This window comes from Ambystoma mexicanum, chromosome 3p, assembly GCF_040938575.1.
Source record: "Ambystoma mexicanum isolate Mex_15411 chromosome 3p, UKY_AmexF1_1, whole genome shotgun sequence".
Taxonomy (NCBI): Eukaryota; Metazoa; Chordata; class Amphibia; order Caudata; family Ambystomatidae; genus Ambystoma; species Ambystoma mexicanum.
Genome location: NC_090925.1, coordinates 861,527,306 through 861,554,928, shown reverse-complemented (window position 1 = coordinate 861,554,928; position 27,623 = coordinate 861,527,306). Strand labels below are relative to the sequence as shown.

The 27,623-nt window shown below is 45.4% G+C and overlaps 1 protein-coding gene across 1 annotated transcript in view; it reads right to left on the bottom strand.

Annotated features, from left to right (window-relative positions):
• The window catches only part of LOC138581011 (uncharacterized), a 672,318-nt gene that overhangs the window by 619,406 nt on the left and 25,289 nt on the right, over window positions 1-27,623 (bottom strand). The window contains exon 2 of the mRNA XM_069652014.1: window positions 15,963-16,024. The gene's annotated coding sequence lies outside the window, so the exon portion shown is untranslated. The remainder of the gene's footprint in view (window positions 1-15,962; window positions 16,025-27,623) is intronic.

Here is a 27,623-nt window from a genome sequence, read left to right as displayed (position 1 = left end):
TCATTCCCCTGGTGTTGTAGACTACCAAACCAAGGCCAAAGGAAGGTGGTTCTTCCCCTTGGTTGTGTTGAACTGTAGAATCCAGATACCAGGAGAATTGAGTCATTCTCCTGGTAACGAGAGCTGAAAAAACTTTGTGATACAAAGTGTTAAATGATAAGCAGTCTTTCTACCAAAGAAAATTGTTGGATTTTTGTCTTTTGTGTTGGACAATTTAGACCCCATGAAGCAAACCATTCCCCCCCCCCCCCAAGAAGAAACTAACACCAGGAATCCCTAGTACAGAAGAAGGGAGTCATTCTTCGGGACCAGGAAAATCTATCTTTAGTGTGAAGAGTAAGGGACAGAAGTAGGCTCTTTGACACACACCGGTGGACTATTGATTTACACAGACAGACTGACCAAACCCTTAGTATTTTAATTGAGGCAGGGAAACCCCTCTTAGAGAAAGGGAAAGTTAGGTTTTCTCTTTATTTTCTTGACTAATCACCTGTATGTCACTCTCTTCCTTATGCACCCTTACAGTAATTAATAACTGTATTGTTTACCCTTGGTATTACACAATCAAAACATACACTAAATAAACCAATAAAACAGAATACACACTATACAGCACAGCAAGCAAGAACTCATACGTTTTTGCTATTTCACAGATTGTTATCAAATAGATGTCAGAGATCTGCGCCTATGCAGCAACACTCTCCATAGATACTGTGATATAGGGTAATGGCCCAAAATGTCGCCCTCACGATTATGACGGTCGAAAATGCCGACTTTTTTTTTTTAGACCCCCCGCCTTACACCATATATATATGTGGTGGGGTATTTTATTTATTTTATTTTTTACATTTGTAAAGCGCGCACAGGCATCGAGGCGCTGTTGCACGAAGGTGTATTTAGGCAAGACTACGTATTACATGGAAAACATGAAGTACTTAGTTACAGATGCAAGATTACGTTACATAAAACAGTCAACAACAAGGGTACTTAGTCACAGATGTGGTGCTGGGTTATAGTATTGTAAACAGGTGTACCAAGTGAGCCCTAGGGATTTAGAGCAACGAAGTCTGAAGCGCCTTAGGGAGTTTAGTAGGTCAAACAAACAGCATAGTTTTGATGGTTTTGCGGAATGCTATGTGAGAGTCAATCCCTTTAAGGTGCGTAGGTAAGTCGTTCCAGTGTGAGGCTGCGGTAGCTGGGAAGCTAGCTCTGCCTGCACGCACTCTGCGAGTTTTTGGGATGGAGATCAGGATGGTATAGGCAGTTCGAGGAGGCCTGGAAGAAATAGGCATGGCTATTCTTTTGACAAGGTATGGAGGGGCAATATCATGGAGGCGTTTATGCGTGAGGGAGAGGATTTTAAAGATGATTCTCTGCCTAATGGGGAGCCAGTGGACCCGCCTTCTAAGATCAGAAATGTGATCCTTTTTAGAAAGCCCTGTGGCAGTCCTAAGGGTATTATTTTGAACCAATTGGAGTTTAGCAATGTTTTTGCCGGATGTCCCACCCAGGAGAGCATTGCAATAGTCTATTCTAGATCCTATCGTAGCTCTGGCGATGGTGAGGCAGTTCTCTGAGGATAAGACGGGTCTTGCTGTGTTAATCAATTTGGAGTAGTATGCTGAAGACGAGGCAATAGCATTGCCCTGCCTGTCCATAGTGAGATTAGAGTCGAGGTAGACTCCCAAGGTCTTGACTGTTTGGGACACAGCAATGGGTATATTGTCGATGATAAAGGAGCAGTATTGTTTGTCGAGGTTACCCAGAACGGTTGGTCACCCAATTAGCAGAAGCTTGGTTTTTTCACTGTTAAGGCATAACCAATTTTCTGCCATCCAGGCTTGGATAGTGCAGTATATGGAGTTGAGGGTGTTTCTGTCTGCCTCATAATCACCTGTAAGAGGGATGAGCACTTGGGTATCATCAGCATAGTTGGTGTATGAGATGCCCAAGGTGTCAAGAAGGTTGAAGAGAGGCCGGGTGAACAGGTTATAGAGGGTAGGCGCTATGAAGGAGCCTTGGGGCACCCCACATTTGATGTGACTAGGAGAGGCGCAGGCTGAGTCAGAGAAGACTTTCATGGCCCTTTCTTGTAGAAATGATGCAATCCATGCACACGCCTTGGGGGAAGAAGTTGGCTGCTATGGAGAGATGGTGACATAAAGTGTGATGATCCATGAGGTCGAATGTGGCTAATAAATCAAGGAGCAGCAGGAGCGCTGGTTTGCCGGCGTCTCGGATGTCGTCCATTTGATTTTTCAGGTCGAGGAGAGCATTTCGGTCTCATGTCGTGGTCTGAATCCAGACTGCCGAAGGCCCAGAAGACGGTGGTCTCTGAGGAATTTTTGGACTTACACGTATGCAGCTTTGTCCAGAATTTTCAGTAAAAAGGGGATGGTGGTGATGGGCCTAGAGTTCCCTGGTGCTGATGGGTCAAGGGAGGGTTTCTTGAGGAGCGGGCGGACCCAAGCTTCCTTAAGGTCAGTCGGAACATGGCCAGACTGGAAGGATGCATTTATGAAAGCAGTCAAAAAAGGGGCAAGGATATGGACACAATCTTTGATGAGCTGAGCTGTACATGCGTCTCCCTTACAGTTAGAGGGTTTGATGGTTTTTAGGAGAGAGATGACCTCAGATTCACTCATGTCCTTGAAGTCAAATATGGGGGAGGAGTTGATTTTAGTCTCCTTGCTCTTGTTATTATTCTGGTTGGCGATTAAAAGGGTCAGGGCTTTTTGGTGCGCTCGGATTTTGTCTTGCAGGGTGTTTAGTTTGTTGAGCATGGCCGATTGGATGTCATTGCACCATTTTTCATCTTTCAGGAGGGTGGGTGGTGGGGTGGATGGAGTTTCAAGCTCCCTGAAAATGAAGATTTCTTTTGTCCTTGATTTAGCTTTGCCAATCCTGGTGTTGAAGGAATTTGCTTTGGCTGAGATAATGGCTGATTTATAGTCTTTAGAAATAGCCTTAAAGGCAGATTTGGTAGCATCATTGGGTTTATTTTTCCACGCTGAGAGGGCATCTCACTTCTTAGCACGAAACTCTAGCAGCTCTTGGGAGAACCAGGCATTTGTGTGTTTGGCTTTCTTAGCTTTCCTAAGAGTAAGGGGAGCGATGGCATCAACTGCTTGGGTGAGTACCTGTTTGAAGGCGCTAGCAAGAGTGTCAGGGTCCTTAGAGAAGGGGGCTTGGAGAGCAGGCACCTCAAGGAGGGGCATAATCCTATCCCCAGTTAGTTGGCGAGCACTTCTGGTGGGAGCTGCAGGAAGAGGGATGGTGGGTTTGGGGGGCCATTTAGAGGTGTTTAGGTCAAATTGAATGTAGTGGTGGTCAGACCATGGGATAGGTGAGTTTTCCTGTAATTAGTACTGAGCAATTGTGGTGGGTGACACAACCTACAGAATGTCCTTTAATATGTGTTGGATTGGATATGGCTTGCGCGAACCCTAAGGTGGAAAGTGCTTTGTTCAGTGCGGCCTCATGGCGGTCATTCGGATCGTTGAGGCCTAGATTAAGGTCACCTGTGAGTAGGACTTTGGAGTTTTTTTTTTAATTACCTGAGAGAGCGTGGATAAGGGAATCATGGAATTCTGTGACCAGCCCCGGAGGTCGGTACACAATGTGAAGAGCCAAGGTTAAGTTAGGGGAGAGATTGATTTTGAGAGGAAGGTAATCGCAACTGTGGCCAAGTTCACCTTCAATCCTCCTGATAGCAAGGTTCTCTTTGGCTATGAGGGCTACTCCCTCGCCCCTAAGAAGGGGGCAGTCTTGCCTGTAGATGGTGTATCCGTCAGGGATGGCAAGGGAGAGGGCTGGGCCTGAGGTTTAATTTAACCAGGTTTCGGTCATTATAAGGAGGTCGGAATTGTTTTTAAGAATTAGGTCATGGATGTCAAGGGTGTGTGCTATGTAATATAATGGTAATATGGGGTATTGCAGGGGGTCTCCACCCGAATATGTATGTGGTTTAAGGGGGGGTTTAAAAAAAACAAAAAAAGTCTGCATTTTCGGCCGTCGTAATAAAAGTGGTCTTAATAATCACATAGATCCTGATATAGCATACTGAACCAACACGCTCTGAGAATTTCATTAAAAATAATAGGTTGTCAAAGCTCTTATTACATTTTATTTCAGGATAGGGAACAATCAACTTTGTAGCAAGGAAAGAGACAAATATAAAATTGTCTCTGGATTCCTTGTTTTCCAGCTGCCAAATAACAGTGAAACTGGTTACATTTGTCAGCTATCTGCAAAGCTTAAGGTACGCAAATAGTGCAGAGAGAAGTCTTCTAACTAGGATTTGAAGCCAAAAGTCGTTTCGCTACTATAAATAATCCAACGAATAACTGGATAGCAATCTATAAAATGTAGTTCCATGTTGCTGGGGGCCGCTCAAACATGGCGGATAAGTGGAACCTTTCAGAGTTAAATCAGAATGTTGAAAGACCAATTCAAAGTGAAATCATTTTTAACATGGTTAAGCTATGAAAATGTCTGAGTCACCTGTGACCTCTTGCAATAATACCTATAAGGGTGGGAAGCCAAATAGGCAGACATGCAGCACTGATCCATTGCAGCCCCGCCATTGAAAATGAGCTGACCGCCACCATCGACTCTGAATGCAGTGAACTGGCCCCAGAGGGACTCTTGATTCACCCAACAATATTATGGTGGTAGGCGTGCATCGGAGGCACTGGTGTGACACATATTTTGTGACCTCACATAAGCCACTGCACAGTATTGCTGATAATGTATTTAATCAACCAGCTTTAGTGGTAACTATTTACAAGAGACAGTTGCTTCACTGTCCTGACTGCCCATTTAAATCACTTAACACTGTTCTGTTGTAGCACTGGTACTTAGCCTAGAGGAGCGCCAGGGTGCATCCTCTTTCTGCACTCCCTGTGCACTTGCCTGGCGCACTTGTCCGCTTGTGCATGCGCCGTGGAGTCTTATGATGCTGCAGCGGAGCCTCATTGAAAGTAGGACGGTTTGCCAATGTTTCATAGCAGTGAGTCCATCATTCTTTGAAATGCTAAGGCGGCAGAGGACAAGCCAAATGGCATCCTAGTGAACTGAAATGTGCAAAAAGGAGTGATGAAAGACGTTAGTGGTTGTGAATCTTTGTGCAAATTGATCTCATGATACGCATCCCTCATGTGCAATTTAGAAAAATATTTGGCCTCCATCATCAGGATTTCTTTGTTTATGTCTTCCAAATTAAAACTGCGTAGGTCAATGCATACTCTCAGGTCATTTGCATGCTATTTTTTTTTTAATCAGGCCCACCAGGCTCAGTCATTCAGACGATTCCACCATTCCGATTGAGCCGCCTTTAACCATTTATTTTAGCTGTGTCTTCAATGCGCTTCTTGCTATCTCTGGCACGGATCTCACCTTGTGTTTGAGTAGACCAGCATTCTGTCTTAATCTGATTTTGTGTACTGTAACGGTGCAGAAGGAAGGCTTAGACACAAAGGTGACATCGTTTTGAGTATAAACTTTTATTGACTAATAAAAGCCTTGGAAAAAAATAAATCTCCCTCCCTAAAGCTAAGAGGGATTTCTCTGCCTCAAAGGAATCCAATGTAAATGTCAGGATGCCAAAAGGTCCATCACTGTGGCACCCAAAAACCCTACTTTTGACCCCAACACTAATAACGTAAACCTAATGTGCAAGGCTACTACATTCACAACTAAAGTGATAAAGTGATGACTGTTCTTGTCAACAGAAAGTTCCCAGTGTCTCGGGTTGTCGAATAAATAAAGAAAACATTCCTTTTCCACAAAAGAGTATTTGAATAACCAGGCATTAGCTCCTTTCCCCTGGATTCCTTCTTGTTTCAGTTCACAAGGTAGGATCTCACCTCCTCCTCATGTGGTTTGTTGTACAGAGAAAAAATAACTCCAAAAGTAAACACTGTTCACTCAGCCAGGGGATTTGTCTCCCTTCCCTGGGCTTTCTGAGCTTTACCAAAGGTGTCCAAAAGTTTGCAGCTTTTCCCTGCTTTCTTGACTGAACTTCATCACCTTATTCTTAGCCTTTTTAAATGGGTGCGGGTCCTAGACTTGCTCTGAGGTATTATACCAGTTTGGTGTACTCTCCTGCCGAGCATAGGAGTTTTTCTTGTCGTCTGTTTCTCGCATGGTCCCAGACCTTCTGAATCTCAGGGTCTTATATGGGTGTGGGTCAGAGACTCGCAATGTAGTCTCACAATAGCTTGGTGTACTCTCCTGCCAATCATAGGAGTTTTTCTCTTCCATCTCCGTTTCTCTCAGGGTCCCAGACCTTCTGAATCTCAGGGTCTTATATGGGTGTGGGTCAGAGACTCACAATAATGTCTGCCAAGCATAAACTGGTTTATTTCTCTCTCTGTTGTTCTCGGGGTCCCAGACTATTATCCTGTGTTCTGTAGTTGATCCCCGATACCTCCTGGACCTCTCGTTCTGCCCAAATATACCTGTTTGCGTGCTTCGCATCTTCCGAGTGGCGATGATCCGCTGTGAGGCTCCGGCAGCGTTTTGGTGCCGTCCCCTTTGATCATGCAGTGTGCCTTGCTCTCTCCTTGCTGTGGAGCTGTTCACCATGATAACGGTCGGTCTTCTTCGGAGGCCTCGTTACCACCTCCGTCACCATGCACTTTCAATTGATGTTACTGTTTTACCACGCCACATGCAGGCAAACGCATGTGGCCAAACCTCCTGCAGTTCGAGCATTCTTTGCTTCTCTGCACAGTGAAGGTCATTCGTCAGATGGCAAGTGCTGGTACACCTATGGCATTTCAGAGGTTATCCCCCCCACCTCCTCTCATCCTTGCCATCATTCCTGGACATGCTCCTGCCACCTCTGTACTGAATGTCATGCACTTGCGCGGGTTGCAGGTTTCCTGACAATTCCTTACACCGGCTCTGGCGATTTGGACCATCCTGTCCAGTTGCAGATCTTTTTCTAATATAAACTTATCTTGCACTTTTCTACAGTTGGTATGCACTGTTAGTATATCACAGATCATGTTCTCAATCTGGTCGACAAATCCATATAGCGCAGCCAATCCCACATCCTGATGACAGTCATCCACTGCCTCAGAATTTTCTTGCTTCAAGCAGTAAAACTTTATTCTGTGAAGTGTTGCATTTTCTCTATTGGAGAAATGCTTGACTATTCTTCTAGGCTTCAGACCAGCGGATATTCTTTGACCTTCCACCCCCATGGCATTGAGCGACATAGCCTTCTTTCTTGCTGGGGCATAATCTGCACCTACCAACGCAACCAAGTATGTGGCAAATTAGTTCCCACTGAGGCCATGGTATGGCAGGCCTACGGCGTAGCTCCTTGCATCATGCATGTGGGATGTCCATTTCGTATTCCATGATCGCCAATTATGTTGTGTCTTCACATAAGAGACCACACAGTATTGCTGATAATGTGTTTAATCAACCAGCTTCAGTGGTAACAATATCCAAGAGACAGTTGCTTCAATGTCCCGATTGACCATATAAATCACTGAGCACTGTTGTGTAGTAGCGTTGGTGCGGGCCTCTTAACCAAGAGGAGTGCCGGGGTGCATCCGCTTGCTGCACTCCCTGATCACTGTTTGCGCTTGCTCGTCTGCTTGCGCGTTCACCATTTAGTCTCGCGATGCTGCCGCCGAGCCTGCATCGCACAAGCCTTTATCCTCACAGCATGTGGCGCTGTGGCGATAGGAGCAACCCACCAGTTGACTAGTTCCTCCTTGGCCACTAACGGCCAGCCACTACACTAAAGCTATGGGGGAGAGGGTGCAGTTGTCACCTACATGAAGGCGCAGTTACATCCTTGTGGCAGGACTGAAACAAAACAAGCAATCCGGGTGCTGAGGAATAGGGGTGGGGAAATGGCTACATACCACAGATATAGAAAAAAGCCCTGACTGCATCTACTGATGATTTAGCAGAGCTACCAGGTGACCATCTTGGAGTTCTAGGGTGCAGATTAACCCCCTGCATTAAACTATATTATGCAGTGTATGGATTAGGACATGGTGCCCTGAATGACACTTTTTGAACTGTAAATGTTACCTCGGATTCAGCACCGAAAATGTGGTGCCATTGAAATGTGGCCATTAACCATAAGTGTGCTTCAGACAAAGAGGAACAGCTAGCTGGGTGGTGCAGGCCGAGGGACTGTGGTGTAAAACTGGGCTGGCATCCCACGAGAGGATTGGGTTCAAACTCCCTGCAGCGTTTGTCTCCAGGCATTTTGCCTATGAAGGCGACGTTTAGGGCTGCTAAGGCACCAAGAAAAGCTCAGAGAATTGACCACTGAAATGAAAGAGGGGTAGCTAACGTGTAATGGCAACAAAATATCCTTCTACCCACACTTCCGGTGGGGATGCAAGAACACAGAAAAACATTTGATGCAGTTAAGAAGTTCCTCACAGCGAAGGGCATCCGCTATGCCCTCCTGCCGCCAGCGAGATTACAAATGGATGTTCAGGATAAGGGATCTTTCTTTGAGGACCCCCCAGGAGGCAAAGTACATTGAAACGATGACCTAGAATGTAAGAAATGGTTGTCCTGCCTTTACCTCAAGGACACATTCAACACATGACAGGAGATGGAACAAAAGATTTGGACAAAGTCAACTGAAATATATAGAATGGGGGACAGTTCTAGAAATAACAGTTCTAATGCACATAACACAAGGCATGGCAGATTTTACGTCACCTGAGATAGGTGCTGGAGGAAGGTGACAGCCGCCTCACTTTTTTGGGCTCTGCTGCTTCTACCTGGATATTCAGGATGTGGTTTGTGGTAGGCGGCCCAGAGGCATGGCTGGGGAGGCTGTCCTCTATCGCTGAATGCTGAGTCAGAGTTCTCACTACCTGAGCAGACTCAGTTTACTGCAAGGTGGTAGACTGGTTAAAGAGCTATATTATTTTAGCGGAGACACAAAAGAGATGTTTTTCTTTCTCTTGCGCTATAGGTGTGGGCGGGTTCACTGAGGGAGGACACCTCACAGTAGCAAGGATTAACCTAACAGAATGTTGCAGCAGATGTTGAGGGGGTGGGGGGCTGGTGGGGGTTATGATGCGGTGCAAGAGAGAAGAAGGGGCATTAGAGATGGTCTTGTTAGTTGGAGTCATGCAGCTTGCAAATGGAGGGGCTGCACATTTTACTCGTCTGGAGTGGTTGAAGTAACAAAAAAATAAATATCACTAGCTGTTGTAGATGGCATAGTGTGACCTCCAGCGCTTTACTTGGAATGTAAGGCATCAACAGCTTGGTTAAAAGACACAGCATCTACCCATACCCAACTCGGAAGCAAGTGAGTATCTGAATGTTACTCAAGACACGTCTGAACACTTCTGTAGATAAGATTGGCAAGGACTGGAAGGGGCTACTCTATTATTCATACAATTTACATCATCAGCAAGTGGGGATTCAGTATGTGAGAGCACTGCTCATTATCAGATGAGAATCAGAGGTATTTTGGGGATGTAGGCATGTTATTCGGAGGGCTGTTACTTTGTACGTATGGCCCGAACATAGACAAAGGGACCTTCTTTGGGAGGATGGCCAAACTGTTAAGTGACTAACTTGACCATGATTGGATATAGGCGGGAAACCAACTGTTTTATAAATAAGGACTTGGGCATATCCTGTGTTGGAGGTAGCTCACCAGTCGATGGCATCTAAATGGGCTGGAAAGCTTAGGTCTGGCATAATTCTCATGTTTCACTGCACAGCAAATCTTTTTACTGCATAGATTTAGTCATATACACAAAACAGGAGTCTCAGCATGTTCAGTTCAGCAAAGAAGAAGCTAGGTAGATTTAAGTCTGAAGATAAACCACTCCGGGTTGGATTTGGGAGTCTAGGGGTTACATCAAGCATTTGAGTCGTGAGATGGTCTGCCCGGATGCTAGTAGACATGGCTTGTGCAATCCATCTCTCAAGAAATTACTGATTACTTTACATTCAATGAGAATTCAATGGATTCACACGGATTGCTGTTGGAAGCATTCAAGTTGACAATCGGGGGCAAAGCCATGTCCATATGTTTCGGGGTACATAGACATGGAGAGGAATTAGATAGGTTGGTTTTCACTGGCGACATTAAGCAAGATAAACTGATGGCAAAAAGGAAAACTTCTTTAAGCTTAAGACTGGTCAGGGAAGTACAATTCTAAGACCTCTTTTTGCTAGACAAAACAATGAAGGTTGAAAGATTTCATGCTCGTAGCTGGTGAACAAACTAGAGGGCGTTTGACACGATTCAGTCTATTTCAAACCAGAAAGGCGAGAGGCCGACGTAACCAGAACATTTGAAGAGTATTAAAAAGCACTGTACACACAACAAATTAGGACTGATCCAGGGCAGGTACAAGAAATGTTGGATTCATTGAGTATGCCTGAACTAGCATAGGAAGACCGGGTGTGGTTCAATTCACCACTAAATTGAACCGAAAGAGCTTGGTAATCAACAAATTGAATACTGGGAAGACATCAGGAAGAGAAAGTCTCCCTGTAAGATTTTACAAAACAATCATTAAAAAACAACTGGCAACATAATGAAGCTTTAGAAAAAGGCCTTCTGCCGGAAACGTCGCAGGAGGCGACAGTACTTCTTTTGCTGGTGTCTGTAGTTTTTCAACTTTCTTTTTGTTACTAGAGGGCCTTCTACTGAAGAGTACTAGCTAATGGCAGCTGTAACTTAGTTTTCGCTATCCCTGTGTTTGATAATTGTTATCGTATTAGTAGCCAAATGCACCTACATGTTAGCCATTGAGAGTGACAATGTGTTTTCTTTCAAGCCATGCTCCCAGCCATTTAGTTTTGTGGCGTTTTTTGATCAGTGTTGAGGGCAAGTTCCAGCCAAAATAGTCGTTTTGCGGACATAGATTCATCCGAAGCCCACAAAGGAACCCTCAGTTTAGGTCAGTGAAAACTGGTTTAAAGCTCCCAGACATCCCAAGCTACATTCTATGTGGGAGTGCCTGTTCAGCAGATTTCCTGGGCATCATCGATTGGCAAGCCGTCCAAACCCAAATGTGTTGCCTGCAGAGGCTGTTGGGCTGGCTTATGAGTGAATTTGTTTATCAGTGGGAAGGCCTGTGCAGTACTCCTATCGCTGGCTGGACTCACCTAAAGACTACTGCCGAGGATCCTGGTGGGGCCATACACACTAGGAGCTTCACATTCAGCCTCTCATTGCAGGTTGAATCTCTTGCTGGGCTCTTACTTTGCTTCTAGTCTTCCTTGCGGTTTATCTGGCTGTTTTTGCTGGACTCGTCCTTGTCCGCAGTCGCTGTACCCCTGGTAACAGACATATGGTCCAAGTGCCTAAAAGTTGAAACCTGAATGGCTGCCATTTGCTGCACCTTTGCTCCATCATGGGAGGTTGTGAGCTGCTCTCAATGTTGTCTTCTCAGCAGGGGTGTTGCCAGGTCTGGAAAAGACCCGGAGCTAGGCTGATGTTGGGACTGTCGGGACTGGGGGCTAGCTAGCCTTTTGGTTGTAGCTCCTGAGATTCTATCCGGGGCTACAACCAAAAGATCAGGGGCTATAGCCCCCTTAGCCCCCCCTAGCAACGCCTCTGCTTCTCAAGAACTGTTTACTGTACCCTCATTCTCCGATTGGCCGAGTGGTGACTCCTGATGCGTTGTCAGGGACGTCATTTAGGGGTCGCCAGAGGTCACAACTGCAAGCTCCTGGGCTGTGGCCAGCGCAATGTGGCTCTTTACTTCTGGAGTGGCTGGCTTTCTTGTTCAGGCTCCTTAAAAAAAGAAGAAAAATAAGAACAGGAGTGCCACAAGTCTAACACTTTCAGCACTGACCCTAAATAAGAAAGAATAGGAATACCAAATAATGTGTCTTTCTGGAATTCTATACAATAATTGCTGGACTCATTAAAGGTTTATTTCAGGCACACTTCTGGGGGTGAGTCTCTGATTTAGTCTGTTCTTAAACCCCTCAACTCAGCCTTTCATCTTGTATTCACAGTATTTTGGTAATATGGGCCTATACACACTGATCTTAATGATACATATGGCGATCCAGTCTTGCTTGAAATGTACATCACATTGTAGTGATATCGTAACCATATTTTTCGTTGTGTACAGTGCTATGTGATGCCACTTCCTGTTTTGTCAACGGGTGAAAGGTCGTGTTCCATCGCTTCCCGCTATATCACTTCAGGGTGATGTCAAATGACATCACTTCATGTGATGTCACCAGGGGTCAAGGGTCATGTGATGTCACTTCCACTACCCCAGGCATTTTGGTGAAATGACGTCCCTGTGGGTCGTACAGAGGGCTTCCAACGCTACTGCCATGTTTTTCACATCATTGGTTGTCACTCCAGGTGTCTTTCTCATTGGATATGCCTCCTCTGGGTCACACCAACCAGAGTCCCAAATGGCTGCTAGCCTGAACTCAATTGGGCAGCCAAACTCACCTGTGCACCCGCAGTTCCTACCCGAATCTGCAGCAGCCAGCACCCCGGCTATCTAATCAGGGAACCTAAGACCCTGATCTCTTAGTTTGTCCCATTCTCCAGGGTCCCCTTAGTCCGGGAGCAGAGATGCTTTGAAGTCACTCCCTTCTAGTGTTGAGGCAATTTTGCTAGAATAATGTAATGTTGAAAAGTCCTGGATGACAGGAGGCAGGCTGTGCAGTAAGTGTTCTTCATTGGAGAAACCAGGAACAGGATCGGTTAGGTAAGTAGGTAGTATTAGGTATACAGAGAACAGACACTATCATCTACACTCTGAGGGAAGACAACAGACTAAGTGACTCACACGGAACACTCAGGGGCCATTCCAAGAGAGCATGCAGCAGTAAGGCACCAAGGTTCCATTCACCCAAATACAGGCAGGGAAGTCAGGGCATAATAAATAGGCCCTGGGCTCCCTATGCAAACAGCTCTTCCTGGCACAGTGGTTCTTCAACCAGGGACTGTAACTCTTTTTGGGGGGGTCCTTAAGGTTTACCAGTCTGGCTCATTGCCCCTCCTTTGGCGGGGATATTGCACTTGTCGTGTTGATCTCTATGCTACAGGAGAAACATTGGCACATTTTTCAAACTCCTCAAAACTTTAAGAGGTAATTCTCTGGATTTAGACAGATGTCCCTCATCTGCCAAAGGTCAATGACTGGAGTTTCCTGAATAGAAAGCATAACTGTAGATAGTACAAGTGTTATTATATAGTTTAATATAATTAATGACTTCAGTTCACTTTTTCCCGTAGGAATAATGGTGTTACAGAACCATATTATAGTTACATGTTTGCAGCTTGTTAAGTGGGGGTGAACTGGGACCCAAACATGCCCAGTCCTTTGACACTGATTTGGCCTGTTTGTGGGCCTATTGGGCCAGTTTCTGACACTGTTTTGCTTAATTCCTCCCTCTTTTCTAAAAACCGTAAAAGTTCTCTCGATTGCGTGAATTTGAATTCAATGTTTAATCCATTAATGAGTTTTCCTTATATGCTTGCATTACTGGTATTTTTCTAAATACACTTAAAACATTTCTTTTAACCTCAATGTAATTCTAACTTACTAAATATCTAGGTTTAGAGTACATTGCGAGTGATGCATTTTATATCCTGGAAACTATATATTGATCATATTTTTTGGCATTTGGAACAGAACAAGGGTCTGAACTTGACCAGTTTTTGGAATATGTTAACTCTATTCACGCTAGGGTAAAATTCACTCTGGAAGTACACACACCTTCCCTACACTTTCTTGATTTTGAGATTAGTCTCCTGGACGACAGTTTTAAAACCATGATTTGTCTGCACATCCACAGATGTCAATGTATTACATTTTTGACAGCTTTCACCCTTGCTCACTGGTGAAAGGTTTCCCATGCAGCCAATTCTTTTAAGACTTAAGAGGATCATCACCAGATCCTGTGACTTATGAAGCAGATAGCGATATTTTGAGCAACAGGTACAAAGCCAGGGATTATCCATTGGAAATAATCGCTGAATCGCTCTCTAAAGATTCCACCATGTATAGTTGCAAGCTGCTTAAACCTAAGTTGAAGGATAAGAACATTACATAGTTACATATTTCATCATACTGTAAATAGAGCCCCAAATAGCTAGGCTTACTAAAAAAAGCATTAGACACGGTTACACTTTGATCCCCAACTATCACAACTTTTTCGGAAGCCACCAATGATGGCCTACAAAAGAGCAACAAATATGAGGGATAGATTGATGAAAGCTGAACGCCCATTGGCTGACAAAGATTCTTAGGAAAACAGAAAACTGCCACTTTCCCCTATTTGAACTGCGCCAACTGCAATAATATAATTAAAGGCAACTCTATACAACATCCATACACAGGGCCTAAGGTTAGTTTAGTTTATTTATTTATACCGCACGCCGAACCCTGGGGTAACTGGGCGCCGGAGACTTGGAGCAGGTTTCATCAGAAGATAGATATAGAAGAAAGGTAACAGTAAGTGCAATTGACCCGGTTACAAGGTGGTAGACTGAAGGATTACAGCACTTGCAATGCACGTAATGTTATCTAAGCGATCAAGTGCCCATGTAATCTTCTTAATGTAAGTAATCACACCAGGAGGGCACGTGGAAGGCGGATTGAACATAAATCCAATATTAGGACACGCAATCATAAATCACCTGTTTTCCAACACTTCCTTGAAAAAAGCCACAATATTGCTCACATTAGAATGATCATTTTTAGAAGTGGTGCATAGCCCCTTCAGAGGTGGAGATATAGCTAAAAGATTATTCCAAAGAAAGATGTATTGGATTGATTTATTGGACACTATCAACCAGAGGCATTAACGAAGAATTCAGCCTACATTTGAAGACTATTTCTGTCTTTCTGCATACACTATACTTCTTATCTCGGGGTTAATTCTAGTACTGCATACTCTATGTTCTTTATCATTCTTGTATGTGTTACTACTTTCTCTAAACCTATCTATCTATCTCTATCTATATCTACAATCCTACACACGGGCTTTCTCTTTTCCACCCTGGCACACGCTGTTTCCAACTATAAACCTGGGGTAAGCTTGAGGCTATATGACTGTCACTATGTTGATGGGTATGATATAGCACTTTTGTTGGCTGGATTTTCACAGATTGTTTTTCCTTACCTTTAGCTTCTTATGAGATTCAACAACTTCTGGCTACAGGGTTGTTTTTTTTTACTTCAAGCAGATTGAATCTACCTAATCCGGTACGGTAGCTCACAATGGTGGTAATTCTATAGACTGTTTTTTCCACCATTTCACATCTTTAGACTTCTATTGCTATATCGTCTTTATTTTCTTTTACAGAAATGTTATCTAGAGGATTTGACTCCGGCAGTCCTCATTGTGTTTACTTCTTTTTTTAATCATTTTTTGACTGATTGTTTTTGTATTAACTTCTATGTTGTACATGAGGCTATATCAGTTTTTCTTATATCTTTTTTTGTATGAATAAATTAATTATATGAACTTGTGTCTCTTTTTTGCTAAAGGTACTGAGTATACCTTCTCTTGAGATGTTACTTTTGAGGTTCTTTTGTGATATGACTCTCAAGCCTGTCAATTGAACAGAATGATGACACGATATTTATGTTTATTTGTAGTATAAAAAAGCCAAGTAAAGGCTTTATATACACAGACTTAAAAATGTACGCAAATTCAAATGCAAATGTACATAACACATCTTTAAAACCACCTCTGATTTGGACATGGTATTACAATGCAATTATTCACAATCACATGTGTACAGTACTAGAAGATGATCAATATCCCACCCTCTAATAAAATATACATTTAAAAAAAAAGAAGGATCCCCCAATTCCTGCCTTCAGTCATATTATAAAGTAATTTCAGCACAAATATGTCCATCATTAGTACATGGCACCACCAGTCCCTCCAACTAGTCACAGGAAAATAAAAGAAAGTACCATTTACAAAGAACAGAAGGCGCCCCAAGTTCCTACCTTTAGGCATGTAGAACAAAGTGTGTCCATCATTAATGTGAGGCGCCACTCAATCCCTCCAACTGTTTGAGAGGAAAAAAAGGATTCCATTCACATCATCTTAACTTAAAAATGTATATCAACCCAACCCCAAAATAAAAAAATACAGCATACAATCGCATATATATATATATATATCAGCTCAATTGCGATCACGCATAATATCTAGGATGTGTTTATCATCTGGAGACCACCTTCCACCCTTCCCCACTTCCCCACAACTTAGTCAAATGATAAATTAGATTCACAACCTCACCATTGAAAAAGTCATCACATGGGGCGTGGCCAAGATGGCGGGCTGAGAGGACGCGTGGGAGAGGAGCTCCGTCCCTGCCCGTTATCCTGCATGATAAACAAGTGAACGGCCAGCAGAAGTCTGTGAGGAGGAGAAGAATGCCAAAGGCAGAGGAGAGGACACCACAAATGCTTTGGAAGCCAAGATGGAAGAAAATTGCAATGGGCGCGGAGACCGGAGGCCCAAAATGAAGATGGCGGCTGTCATGTGGTAGACGCCAGCGGGAAAGAGCTGTCCATCCCTCCTAGCTGCTGCGTAGTCTGATGTAGGACGTTGCTCCGGGACCAGCAGATGAGGGACACCATCCCATGGCCAGCGGGCGCCGGAGACCAAAGGTGGAACCACAAGGAGGGTTTGGTGGCAGACCCGGAGTGGGTCCTGAGGAAGAGGAGCTGAGAAAGAGCCGAGGCGGAGGAAGGCAGGGAGGCACTGGAGGACGTAACCTGCTCCAGTGAAGGACAGTGCACCCAGGCGGTGTGAGGAGGGCCTGCGGGGAAGGAGGTGAGGAGTGCAGCCAGCAGGGGACATCTGAAGCGGGAGAGAAGGAGGAGCCAGCCTGAAGAGAGCGCTGAACCTGGAGAGCGAGAGGTGAGGAGCAGCAGGGGGCATACAGAACGGCACACATCAGTGGCCGGGTGCCTGCTAGGAAGCTGCGGACCACAGGAATAGCAGAGAGGCAGCGAGGAAGGGACGGAGGGCTGCCAGACAGCAACAGAGCATGTAGGGTCAGGAGAAAGGCAACGGAACAGCAGCAAGAAAGAGAGAAAGGATGTTGATAGGCCTGGGGGCCTGGAGACTGGTCTGCAATCCAGTCAAGGACAGCCGGCAGCAAATGTGACAGCAGAGAAAGGAGGGGACTGAAGAGCTGAAGGCCCTGGAGAAACAACTGGGGCTTCACACACCAAGCAGCAAAGCAAAGTGTTGAGGGGAGAGCAGAGTCTCATATAGCGCCAGAGGAAGCCCTCAAGTCTATTTGGGCTAGATTTTAGAGGGGAGCGGAGCACTAAAGGGAGAGCGCCCTCACGAGCGGAAAAGACCTGACAAAGGTGGATAAGATCGAGTGGGGGGCAACTCATAACTATTAGGAAAGGATCGAGAAGATAGAGGGCCAGCAGAGCAATCCCAGGGGAAGGGTTGTAAAGGTCTGGGAAGACGGAGGGCCAGCAGAGCAATCCCAGGGGAAGGGTTGTAAAGGTCCTGGAAGGAGTGTACAGGAAAATGTAGATGGGACCAAAAAAGAAGAGCACTACCCGAAATAACCTGCTCTTGTAAATCTTTACTTGGCAGGTATAGACGGTTCCTAAAATATGGTAACTGGTCTTTAATGGTGTAATGTTCTCCTTGAGTACACCACTCTCATACACAAATCTTGTTTTGGAGTTCACCCTGTGTCAATGTTGTCGTAAAACCCAGGAGTTTGTCTTCTGGAATGATGGCTACTGGATCTGGAGTTATGTATACCTTTTCATAAACACCCATGCGGGACAAGGTGTCTGCCGTTCCGTTTCGGACTCCTGGCCGGTAGGTGATCACATAGTCATACTCAGCGAAGAAAAGAGCCCACCGCAGTCGACGGGATGATTGAGCCTTTGCTGTTTTTAGGTATTGCAGGTTTCGATGATCAGTTATGACCATGACATTATGTCTAGCACCAAGGAGATAGTGTTGCCATGCCTTGAAAGCTGATTTTATAGCCAAGAGTTCTTTGTCTGTGATAGCATAGTTGAGTTCAGGAGGTGAGAATTTCCGTGACTAGAAGGCCACAGGGTGTAACTGGCCAGTTCCTGGGTCCCTTTGCGAGAGAACAGCTCCCATAGCCATGCTAGAGGCATCTGTTTCAACTATATAAGGGAGGTCTGGGCGAGGATGCCGTAGAACTGGAGCAGCAGTGAATTTTTTCTTAAGTTCTTGAAAGGCCTTCTCTGCTTCTTCGGTCCAATGGAACTTTTTATTGTTTTTTCTCAATAGTGATGTAATTGGATGAATCGGTGGTAAAAGTTTGCAAAGCCCAGCATACTCTGGATTCCTTTAAATGAAGTTGGTGACGGCCAGTTAAGAATGGCATCTACCTTGTGCCTATCCATTCTGATACCTTTTGGTGTGAGGATAAAACCGAGGAACTCCACTTTGGTGATATGAAAAGAGCATTTTTCGAGTTTAGCATACAGTTTATGTTGGCGAAGTTTAGTAAGGACATAGCGCACATGCCTGACATGGTCTTCTTTTGTAGCAGAATACACTAAGATGTCATCAATGTAAACCAGGGCGCAAACGTCGAACTCCCGCAAAACATAATTCATAAAGTACTGGAATGCACGGGAGCATTGCAAAGTCCAAAAGGCATTACCTGGTATTCATACAAGCCGTATTTGGTACGAACGCGGTTTTCCATTTGTCTCCTTTCTTCATTCGAACAAGATGGTACTCCCCCCTGAGGTGCAGTTTGGTATAGATTTGGGCTTCTTTGACTTGATCCAATAATTCGGGAATAAGGGGCAGTGGATAACGTTTTTTTACTGTGATCTGGTTTAATGCGCGATAGTCGATGCAAGTCCTCAAATCTCCTTCCTTCTTAGGTACGAAGAATAAGGGACTGGCTGCCAGTGATTTAGACGGGCGGATAAATCCATTTGCCAGGTACTGATCAAGATAAGACTTTAAAGGGAGGTTTTATGGTTCAGTAAGTGCATAGATTCAGCAACAAGGAATTTGCACACCAGGTATGAGGTCGATCTGACAATCGTAGGGCCTATGCAGTGGTAGAGTGTTGGCTTGTTCTTTCTGGAACACGTCTTGAAAATCTTGGTATTCATTTGGTAGAGTACTAGTCACACATAGTACAATCGCCGCCATACTGGGAGTAGCAGATGTACATAAGTCTGTTTTCCCCTTTTCTTGGTAATAACAGGTGCGAGCACAATCATCGGAAAAGGCCAACTTCTTGGCACGCCAATCTATTAGAGGGTTGTGAGCTACCAACCATGGCATCCCTAAGATTAGTCGTAACTGAGGCGCTTTGATGAGCTCGAATGAAATAGATTCTCGGTGTCCATCCTGGCACAGTAGGGTTAGTGCTGCTGTACATTGGGTTACTGGTTCGGAAGCTATTTCTGTCCCATCAACAGTAGTTACTTTTTCACTAGTCGACTTAGAGCATAAGGGAAGCCCCATCTCTGCTGCCAGATCTTGCTCTACATAATTCCCAACTGCTCCGCTGTCTATGTATGCTTCGACAACATGCATCCCAGACGGTTGTTGGTGATTGATCAAAATTACTGGTAATGCAAAGTGTGAGGTCTGTGGCTCATCCTTATCGCTCGACAAGCGGACCTCTACGCCTGCCGGCTTGGTAGTTTTCCGACTCCTTGTTATTGTCTTTCTTCTCTGTGGCTCCAACAGTTCTCCTTGGTGGTTTCAATGGACATTCTTTGAGGAAGTGGCCTGATTTTCCGCAATATAAGTATAATTGCTGTTACCTTCTCTTGTCTCTTTCAGTTTTAGTTAAAGGGGGCCGTACACCTCTGATTTGCATGGGTTCTACTGTGTTTCCCAATGTACGTGGAACATTATCCTTTGACCGGACATACACAGCTCGAGTGTCTACCTTATCCGGTCTGCTTTTCGGTCTTGTAATCTGTGATCTAATTGCACCACAAGGTTGATGAATTTTGCAGAGTCTTTAGGTGGGTTAACCACTTGAGCAAGGACATCCTTTAGTTTGCCTCGTAGACCCCGATGAAATAGTGTGGTCCTTTTTTCCTCAGGCCACCCAGCTTCAACGACTAGTCTGTTAAATGTTGCTATATATGTAAGCAAGTCTTGACTTCCTTGACGGAGTGACAAAAGTTTGTTGTCTAATGCTTGGCCTTGCGTATTATGAGCAAAGAGTTTTTCCATTTCCATCTGAAAACCCCCAAAGTCATGTAACAACGGGTCATCCTGACTTACCAATGGTACCGACCAATCCGCAGCACTGCCGCTCAGATATGACAAAACAAAAGCAACCTGCGCTTGGTCGTTAGCAAAAGCCTCAGGTCTGCAAAGGAAATGAAGACAACACTGGTTCATGAACGTTGCGTATTTCTGGGGGTCCCCTGTAAATCGTTCAGGTAGAGCTAAAGTAACTGCCCCAGGAAGGGTTATTTGTACTGGATTGGTAGAAGTTGGTACAGGTGCTGGCGGAATGTTACCAGGCAATGGGGTCTGTCCTGCCTGTGATTGGAGCAATTGTCTACTTATGTCCTCGGTAGAATCCTTAGTAACAATCAAATCCCTCCTAAGAGCATTGGGTTCTTGCCTGGCTGAATGTACTTCAGCGGGTAACTGCCCCAACAACTCAGCTAACTGGTCAATCTCTGAAGTCTCCATGATGCCCAGGTGGATAATATTATTGAGGCTTTGCGTTCTGTTACGCTCACCTGGTATCCACGGGGACGCCACCCAGCCCTGGTTGGATGATTTGCGCTCTCGAACCCTCTCCCAGTCCCTTGGTAAGGCCTCTGGTTAAAGATGGGTCTTAATATTGTAAAAGGTGGATTCTCCATCCTGCTCCTCGTGGCAGGGGCATGTAGATGTGGGGGGCGAGCAGTGACCAATACTTCACTGGTGCAAGCCCCCCTGTGGGAATCCAGGCCTGCTGCGACTCTGTAGGTTTGCTGCTTTACAGTCTTTATATGCAGTTCTTATGTTCCTCTTAGTTCGGATAATAATGTCTTGCTTCTTCCCTTTTAGGTATGGAAAGGTATTTTGGTGTTGTCATGCAGTTTGAAGATGAGCATGGGCCGGTAGGTGAAAGCGCGGTGTGCGCGATGCTGTCCGGTGAGTAATGCGCGATGCGCGGCGCTGTTTTGCCTTTTATATTGCTACGCTGTGTCTTTTCTCTCATTGCAGGTCGCGATGTTCCTCGCCGAGCGCCGTAATGTTCCAGCGATGATACTGACCAGGAGATGAAACGATCGGGATGAAACGTGAGTAAATGCTTACTAATGCAGTCTTTCTTTCTCCTCTTTCTAGTTTATGGTATTCGAGGATGCATGCAGTGCCGGATGATGGAGTTCGTACCTTCGGGTGAGTGGAACTGAAGTCGGCGATGGATTGAAGACAGGATACTGTTCCAGGTAAATTTCATAGTGTTCTTTCTCGCTCTGCAGGTCCTTGGTTTCAGGTAAGCTGGCATCAAAGAACTGGACACGGTGAGCGTTACGCTGCCCACAGAAGAATAACGCGAAGCATGTTCTGCTGTTTGGGTGCGATTTAAATAGTCTCAGGTAAAGTAGTCCAGATAAAATAGTCCCAGGCCTGCCACACCCAAAGTAGTCCAGGTAAAGTAGTCCCAGGCCTGCCACACCCAAAAGACTAGACCGCATAGCTCAGTTCCTTGTAACTGAGCTATGTGTGTACCTCCATGTTGGCTGAACCCCCCCCAAGTTAAATATTCCCAAGTAAATAGTCCCATTCTAATGTTGGTCTTCATGATGGTTATGAGCCTGGTGCAAAAGGCGCCAGGACTGACTCCAAGAGAGTCTTGGATGAGGTTTTAAGGCCTTTGACCTGGCCCTAACTGGAAGCCTGACTTGCCAGTGATGGCCAGGGGTAAGGGTCATGACAGGATTCCATCCGATAGATGTTCAAGGACATGATGGAAGGAGATCAGGGCCGAACCATGGAAATAGAAAGAGCACAGAGGGTAGGCACCCAATGGCTGATACAGGAGCAAGGCTGCAGGATATCCTGGTGAAAATGCACAGCTATAAAGATAAAACACGGCTCATGGGAGCAGCCAGGGGCAAGGGGGAAGGTGAAACTCCAGCTGAGAGGGTGTGAAATCCAACTTTATGACTTATCGCAAGCCACATTGGCAAGGAGACATATGTTCAGACCACTCACAGAAGAACTAAATAAGAGGAAGGCGAGGTACAGACGGCTCTTTCCAAAAAGGCTCCAATTATGCACCGGTAACGAGGAAAAGACAGTCTCCCAGGTCGAGGATGGACTAAGGGCACTGGGGTTGTCCCAGTGAAAATCTGGGGGGCAATATGGAGAACCAGCAAGGGAGAATATCAGGCAGAGTGCAAACAAGCTCCCAATGGTGGAGCCCAAAGACGACAAGTGGATAAATGAAGCCTAGAAAGCTGCACAGTAAAGCTGGCAGGACTACGGTACAGGCTAATGCAGGGTATGGAAAGGGGATAAGGACGGGTGGGGGACCGACGATCACACAAGGCTCGAACAAAGCGGGCACGTCGAGGACCTGGAAAATGGTTACAGGGATAGTTAAGAGTTGGGGAATTACAACCAAACTGCGGGGTGGGGGGACAACCAGGGGCAGTCGGACAAAACATGGCTTGGTCAAGCGGTGTAGAGGCGTCCGGACACAATGGAGCAATGACCAGAAATAACAAATGTATAGGTTAGATTCTTGGAATGTAAGGGTACTAAACAGCCCGAACAAAAGGGTCACAGTCCTGTGGGAGATTAAGAAAGGGGGGGCAGGAATAGACTGTCTTCAGGAGACACATTTGATGAAGGGAGATGAAGGTTGTATCCGCAGCAAGGAGTTTCCGCTCCAATCCTGCTCCCGCTTCATTCCAGATAATTATCGGCCCATTACAAATGTGCCACTTTTGTAGAAAATTTTGGACAAAGTGGCACATTTGCAACTTCAAAACTACGTTGAGGCTCATACTATCTTGCTTCCCTACCACTCAGGATTTAGGAAAGGCTTTGGCACTGAGACGGCTATGCCTGATCTCAAGGCAAATTTGCTCCAGAATATGGACCAAGGGCTTGCATCAGCTTTGATGCTATTAGATTTCTCTTCGGCATTCGATCTTGTATATCACAATCTACTCGCAGAGAGACTTCGGTCATTTGTGGGCTGTTCGCCCAATGCTGTGCTCTGGATCTTCTCATTTCTAGGGCCAAAGACTGCACAAGTGATCGCAGGTGATGTCTTTTCTGCACCTTCCTTTATTACTTGCGGTGTTCCTCCGGGGTCCTGCATCGCCCCACTGCTGTTTAACATCTACATGATCCCCTTTTTGCTCCTGTTACTTGGCTTGGGTGTGTTAGTGGCAAATTAAGCTGACGACACCCAAGTTATTTTCAAACTCTCAGGCACATACCTGGCGGACTCAGTAACTTTGAATACCATCTATAGGACCATTCATGTGTGGATGGCCGTCAATTCTTTGGTCCTAAACGCAAGTAAAAGGAGCTTCTTATTGTTTCTCCCAGCCAAAAGTTGAGATCTCTCTCAGGAGAGTATGCAAAGTTTTCAGTCATTGGCACGCCCATTGCTGTGAAATAAAATGTAAAAACTCTTGCCGTGATTCTGGATGCCGAACTTTCCATGTGTCAACATGTGGCCGCTCTAAAATCCTCCTGTGGTCAGATAAACAAACTCCTACATAACATACAACCCTTTCTCACACAAGAGAATCTGGCGACGTTAGCCTCAGTACTTATAAATACCTGTCTAGACTACTGCAACAGCCTGCTTAGTGGCTGTGCCGTTTCTGTCATAGCGGCACTTCAGGACTCCCAGAATGGTGCAGTACGGGCTGTTGCAGGTTTGGCTAGACGCTCTCTGGTCACTGTCGCCAGAAGGGGTTTACACTGGTTACTAGTGAAACATTGTATAACCCACAAAATACTAACACATAAATGTGTGGTGAATGCTGCCCCTGAATACCTCAAAGCGCGCATCCAGCCATATGTTCCGAGGCGCGCTCTCAGATCACAACAGCATCATAGACTGGTCCAATCGAGATTAAAGCTGGTGAAGGCAGGTGAACGCAGTTTTGACTCCCAAGGTCCCTGCGCCTGGAATGCACTTCCACCAAGCATTAGACTGATTGATACTCTGTCTAGGTTCAAGAAGGCACTGAAAACTTTTCTCTTTAACATTCCACTTGATTAGTACTACTCTTTCCTTTGGCCTGTTTTCTTCGACTACTGAGTTCCGTCACTGACCTTCTTAGTGCACTTTTCTGTACTTTTTGTTACGATTGTTTGTCTACTTCTTTGTCGTTGTTTCCGCGCCCTGAGGCCTGCAGGCTTGTGGCACGATGGAACAAAAATTCAAAATAAATAAGAAAATACCACGCATCCGCAGGAACCAAACAGGCAGGGGTGGCAATTCTCCTTCAAATATCTATATGGGTAGAAGGGACCAAGGTGAAACGGGACCCAGAGGGAGGTTTGTCCTGGTAAAGGGGAAGATGAGAGGCCTAACTTACACATGGGCATCAGTGTATGTGAGAGGCTCCTGGAGGAGATGTACAGATTTGGGGAGGGGGAAATAATAGTGGTCTGGGACTACAACCTGGTGGCAGACTCAATCATGGATAGATCGGACAGACAGAGGGGGCATGCAGCAGGGACAATGTCCAAACAACTGAGGACAAGGCTAAAGGAGGAGGGCCTTAACGATGTATCGAGGGCGCACTACCCAGGGGAAAAAGACTACTCCTTTTACTCACATGTCCAGAGGACATACTCCCAAATAGACTATATTATGGCAATGCAGAGGGTGGTTCAATTAACCAGAAGGGACCAAATATGGAATATGACAATCTCGGATCACGCCCCGCTCTCACTAGAATGGGAAGGAGGGGACGCAAGGGAGAGGTCAAGAGGATGGAGACTGGAAGAAAACCTCCTTAGGAATGATGAAATAAGGCAACAGGTAGAGAATGAGATACTTAGATTTACAGACGAGGGGGGAGATAAGAAAGGCAGTCCAGGAGAATGATGGGATGAGTTTAAACGACAGATTAAGGAACACTTCATTAGGGAAGCAAAGCGGCTACAGGAAGCATGGTTGGAGGCAGAGAGGGGGGTTGGAAAGAGAGACACAGGAACTGGAGAAATCCCACAAGGAAAGGGGAACAAATAAGATTTCTAGGAAGCTGGCACATGTGAGAGGACAACTCGGACAACTAACAGGTCAGTTGAGAATATCCTCCTAAGAAGCAGGCAGACGTTCTATGAACATGGGAATAAAGTAGGGACGGTACTAGCGAGACAGATAAAGGCTAGAGAACAGAAGGCGGTTATAACCGCCCTGGAGGATAAAAAGGGGCAAACAAGTAGGGACGGAAAGGGCTAAACGCAGGATAGTCAGTGAGTTTTTTGCCCACCTCTATGGGGAAGAGTCATCAAATAGGGAGGAACAAAAAGCGTACCTGGCGGGATGAGCAAAGAGACCAACTAGAGGAATCCATCACGTGGGAAGAGGTGCAGAGGGCATTAACTCGTCTGAAGCTACATAAGTGTTTGCGGGAGGATGGGCTAACATCAGCATTCTACACAACATGCAGTGAACCACTTTCCAAAGGCCTGGCGGAAGTATTCAATGACATCCGAAAGAGGGGCGAGATATCCTCGTCCATGAACATGGCACACATCACTCTCATATCAAAGCCAGAAAATAACCCATAACTATGCTTCTCAGCTTTTCATACCGTCCACTAGCACTCAATGTGGATGCAAAACTTTACACCAGAGTACTAGCGGCTAGGCTGGAACAGGTGCTCCCGGCTTTGGCAATCAAAAACACTGGGTGAACATGGAACAAGCAGTGGCGGCGGAATATCTTTGGAAAATACTGTGGCTGAGAAAGGAGGACAGGCCAGGAGGTCTTATAGAAAAACCCTACCACAAGAAACACCCTGACGAGCTGGAACCGACTAAACCGGGAACAAGCTAGCACCGTGGCCATCGCCGCGAACACCTATCTTTCGTAATCCTGATTTCCCACCAGGTATGGACTGCAACAAGTTCAAGCGATGGATAGCAGGAAGGATGAGGGAAATAAGAGATCTCTATGAAGGGAATCACTTTAGGTCCTTTGAAAGCTGCCTTAGAGAGTTGAACCTGGAGAAGGGGAACCTATTTGCCTATCAGCAGATAAGACATTGGGTGGAGGCCTCGCAATAATGGAAGGGGCCACAAGGGAACAGACAGAATGGGAAAAGCTAATGTCCTCCACCGTAAGCAACAGGGGGTTGATAACAGCCATCTATAGGATTCTCTCAGAGACGGAGGAACGGGAGGACTGGGCAACGACGAGCAAGTGGGAGAGGACATTGGGAAAGGTGTTTACGGATAGGGTATGGAATGAAGCCTTAAAGAGTTGGTATTGCCAATACACCTCAGCACAGCACTGCGAACTACAGTACACATTGCTAAACCAATGGCACTGCGCCCTAGAAAAGATCCATGAAATGTTTAACTCCATATCGGTACTGTGCTGGAGGGGCTGTGGGGGAGTGTGAACGGTGGAACATATCTGGTGGGGATGTCTGCAGCTCGAACACTTCTGGCAGGAGGTGAAGTCAAGGGTGGGTAAGATATTAGGAGTAGATGGAACTCAACGGACCTATGGCACTCCTGAACAAAGTGCCTAAGGGAGCACAATGATTAGGAGGTAAAACTGAGGCTGTGGGCAAATCTATTGACGAGTGTGAGGCAGTGTATAGCAAAAGAGTGGAAACAGAAGAAACCGCCATCCATTATACAATGGTACTATGTAATTTGGGACACTGAGGATGTGGAGAAGATGATGGCAATACTACGGAGAACACTGAGTCTGGTCACCCTTTCTTACATATGCTTTTAAGGATAGTTCACACCTATATATATATATATATATATATATTCCGAAGAGACAGAGGATGCTGGGGATTTTGCAGGAGGAAGAGGACTAAACCAAGGGAGGAAGAATACGGGGGCTGCCCTCATAGGACTGGTTGGGGGGTTGAGAGGGGGCAGTTTTGAAATTACCACAGTATGAAATGTTAGATGGAATTGAGATATGTGAAACAAAATTATGCACAACTAAATGTACTAGTGAACAATTTTGATCTGATAAAAGTGCTGGTTTAAAAATAAAGAAAAAGTCAACCCATAGATCATGGAGGTTGGTATACCTTGCATTGGCCTCGTAGGCAAGCAAGAAAGAGCTCTGGCTTTCATGGGCGGCTTCGCACTCAATAATAAGATGCTTGGCCATTTCCAAGTCGGTGGCACTGCACCCACCCAAGAATATATCTAACTCATTCAGACTTCCTGTTAATTCCAGGATATTAATCAAATACAATTGAATACGCACATACTATCTATCCAATTATATGGGTATGCAGACAGGTAACCTTGCAAGCCCAGGGAGTTTATTTGGTGTGAGACATAGTCCCTGCTCAGGCTCTTAGCAGCTAAGTTGACCAATGACTGTTCCAGGTTGATGTTGTGAATGATTTGGTTTTGTGGAGCGCTCAGTTTAGCATACACATAATTACCAGGTGAGCACCCAACTCTCTGCATCC